The following is a 4452-nucleotide window of genomic DNA, read 5'->3' as shown; positions in this document are numbered from 1 at the left end:
ACTACTTTCAGACTCCCACAACTGCTACCCACAAGCAAGGACAACAAATGTAAAAAAGAATACGCTTATGCATTCGAAGCCACAGATTGACTTGAAATCTTCAAATCTAACGACACATTGATAGGTTCTTTTCCACCATTATCGTCATATTCTTTTGTTGCAAATTTCTTTCAACTTAATAAAGTAAGGAACATATTTTCATAATAGCAAAATAGCTTTATCCATTATCACCACTGAACATATTACAACTTTATAGAAATGGATGCACATCACTACATTGTCTTCTTCACTAGAGAAACTAGTTTATTTATTTATTTTATTATTGAACAAGTCCAATACCAGTTTACTTAACTTTGATTCAATTAGTAACACATATGCTAGTATCAAGAATAATCAGCAAGAACTAGTGAACTACTATCAAGGGAAAGAATTTGTTGCACCTAGCCTTCTATTATACCTGATTCAAGAGTTTGCTAAAGGCTAAACATGCTTAAAGGAGTTCAATAAGAAGAATGAAAAATCTAGAAAGCATGAATAAGGAAAAATCAGAAATTGCTAAGTGGTCAATATCGATTGTAATAAGAAACCAACAGATTGATCATAAGAAGATGATCAATCATGCCCCGAATTCAGCTGCTCATGCTTCTTTCCTCTAAAACCCTTTGTTCCTCAATCTTGATTGAGGTAGATAACAAGTGCTTCTTTCCTCCAAAACCATTTGTGCCTCAATCTCGATTGAGGCAGATAACAAGTGCAGGTAGACGGTACAAATCAACGCATGGACATGAGCGCAACTAGTTTATCTCAAAATGGAAATAAATATTTGAAAAGCAAATTGTACTTCAATATGTATATAGAAAGTCGTCGGTCCCTGTCCTCACATACCCTACCAGTCCCCACCCTCACACACCCCCTACCAGCGCAACCACCTGCACCCACACACCCCACAAAATATCCAAAATTGAGCAAAAAATAAAAGTAAAAAAAAAAATTAAAAAACCCCTAAATCTGCGATGACCGGTCGCCGCCCCAATACCGCCGTCCGAACAATGAACACCCGTCGCCGCCTGCCCTCCTCACACACAAATCTCCTGTGATGGAAAAAAAAAGCACAACCGCCCACACCCCAACAGACGACAACCACAAAAAAATAGACGAAAAAAACTAAAAATGTCAAAAGGGAGCAAATAATACCTCGACCCACATCCTGAGTTGGTGGTCCCCGTCGCTTGGCTCCATTGCAGCCCCCACACTCGACCACCGTTGGCTGTTGAAGAAGGCTGCGAATCGAACGGCTGGGAGAAACGTCAGCAGAAGTACGGTAGAGAGAGACAGAGAAATCGGGAAACAGAAAATGTGAATTGCTAATTGAATTCCAATCTAAGACCCAATTATTGTAATGGTAAAAATCCAAAAATACCCCCTCTAACCTAAAAACATGCGCATGGTTAAAAACAATATACATAAACAATTAAATAAATCATGTGAATTACCTGGACTATGTGGTCCAATGGTATCCGGGTTGGACTTCCATTTGGAAGATTATAAATTCGAGCCTCAGTGGAGGCATTATTGGTTCTTTGTGTTTCAGTAGGTTGAGGAAGTATATGAACAGATACTACAATGTAATAGAGCCAGTAACTTTCAAAAAAAAAAAAAAATTACTAATTGAATTCCAATCTTAGACTCAATTATTGCAATGGCAAAAATACCCCCTCTAACCTAAAAACATGCGTATGGTTAAAAACAATATAAATAAATAATTAAATAAATCATGTCCATCCAATTACAAAATCTAACGATCCTAATCAATCCACACGTTTGAATTTGAATATAATCCTATATATATATAATTGTGTTATGGTGCGAATGGCGCGCCCAGGAGCGAAATGCGAATAATCCAGCGCGCGCCACGTGTCCAGATGTATGTGCACCTATAGTTATAACTAGGTGCACTTGTAGGTGAAAGTAGGTGCACTTATAGGGGGAAGTAGGTGCACCCGATCAATGAATGTTAACAAGGCAAAATTACATGCACTTGTAGGTGAAAGTAGGTATACTTGTAAGTGCAAGTAAAATGTTTTATAAGTGCAAGTAAAATTTACAGTAAGCATCAATACTGAGTGCACTGACGTTATAACTAGGTGCATCTTTTTTTATTACAAAGAAAGGGGATACCCATACAAACTACGCCTACACTAAGGCTCGAAACCTAGACCTCCCACATAGGGGAACAGAGTTTTTTGCACTTTTAGTCCCACGACTATAGTGGCACTGGCAGAATTGATCCACGACTTTTGAACCTTGCAATTTTAGTCCACGACTATTGATTTTTTTTGTAAAAATGGTCCTTTCGGCCACTTTTCCGTCAAAATTTCACCGGAAAAAAAAATTCTCTATTTTTAATCAGGTTAAAATTGACATTTTACTTATCTCAAAAAATTAAAAGAAAAAAAATTGATATTTGACTACATACAATATTACTGGGCTACATACTACTGCCCCAGGCAGAGGAGTACATGTACCACTCCAATGCTGCTGCCGGATAACCCAACTAGCTCGGGGAACACCACGGCCGCTCCGCTGCTTACTGACAGCCCTGCCTGCTCCAGGAAGGCCGCTCCGCCGCTTACTGACAGCCCTGCCTGCTCCAGGAACTCCGCCGCCTGGGACAGTAGTATGTAGCCCAGTAATATTGTATGTAGTCAAATATCAATTTTTTTCTTTTAATTTTTTGAGATAAGTAAAATGTCAATTTTAACCCGGCTAAAAATGGAGAATTTTTTTTTTCCGGTGAAATTTTGACGGAAAAGTGGCCGAAAGGACCATTTTTGCAAAAAAATCAATAGTCGTGGACTAAAATTGCAAGGTTCAAAAGTCGTGGATCAATTCTGCCAGTGCCACTATAGTCGTGGGACTAAAAGTGCAAAAAACTCTAGGGAAACAATCCGATACTAGTGGACTATAAGCCACTTGGTAATTAGGTGCATCTTTAGTTATAAGTATTTACACCTTGGTGCACGAAGGTTAGCAAGGTAAAATTACTTGCAGTTATAGGTGAAACTAGGTGCACTTGTAAGTGAATTTACCTGCACATTATACTTACGAAGGGGCACCAACTACTCGCACTTATAACACATTTACATGCACCAAAATTTGAGTTATTTACAAAAATACCACCGCATCATTTTTTTTTAAAAAAAATTAAATCTGATTCGTTAATCTAGACACGTTGATGGCTGGCATGCATTCCTATTTCTCTCTTGGGCACCTATTCGCACAGGAGTGCACCCCTATATACATACATACATACGCACATACACACATACACACATATACACATACACACATACACACATACACATATACATACATACATACATACATACATATATCTTCTATTATAATATAGCAAAATGTGTAGTTCCCGCCAAAAGTATGTAAAATAAATAATGAAATAATATAAAGGCTATATATATGAGTATTCACGGTTAGGTTACAAAGACGGTTGAGGATTAGAGTCTTTTAAAATTACCACTAGCAACTGTTGAGATATAATAATTAGTGATAACAATAATTATTCACTAATTATTATTCAATGAATCCTCATTCTTTTGAGATTCCAAAACTTAGCGTGAACAAGTATATAAATAGTTCCAAAGAATACAAGTTTACATCCAACTCGAATACTACAAATCAGTTCAAGTATACAAATCATATCAATCGAAAATATCAATTCAAGTATGCCTCCTCTCTAAATTTTGGCCAGTCAAATAACGCCCATGAAAACCACGTATGCGTTGAAGGTAAGATGTATTCATACGTATGAGGTTAGAGAACGTGGGGGCAGTGAAGTTGTCAAATGTCGAGAATGTGTGTTCAATGATCGGGAGGTAAGCATCTAATCTGTAAAAATAAATTCATCAATTGCAGGGTAATTTGCAAAATCGCAACAGTATAATTTTCTTTTAAAAGTAATTACAGGGTAATGTCTTACATGCTCATACACCACGCGAGCATGTTGTTAAATTTCAGAATAGATTCGTTGAAGGCAAAGTTTATTGTCTAAAAAATTTTATGATTGTTACTAACTTTTATACTTATAAGACTAGCAATAACAAATTTATGGTCAAGTTAAACTATTCTACCATTGTCAAGGAGTACAAAAATCAATATTTTCCTAGGTACATGTTTCGTTTGAGAAGTTTTAAATCTTTGAAATCAACAACCAGAAACTTATTGGTAAATAATCTATTTCATTAAATTTTTTTTGATACTGCATTCCTATTTATATTGGATTTAATTCTTTGTAACTTTCAGTTTTTTAGATGTGATTGGAAGTATAATTGAAATATATTCTCCTATAGAAAAGGTTATTGGTGGAAGGCCTTCCAGGTTGATAAACTTTCTTATGGAAGATGAAAGGTATATTATGTGTTAGTTCATAATTTT

Source organism: Ipomoea nil, unplaced genomic scaffold (assembly GCF_001879475.1).
Source record: "Ipomoea nil cultivar Tokyo-kokei standard unplaced genomic scaffold, Asagao_1.1 scaffold2818, whole genome shotgun sequence".
Lineage (NCBI taxonomy): Eukaryota > Viridiplantae > Streptophyta > Magnoliopsida > Solanales > Convolvulaceae > Ipomoea > Ipomoea nil.
Note: the sequence above shows the minus strand (reverse complement) of the source record.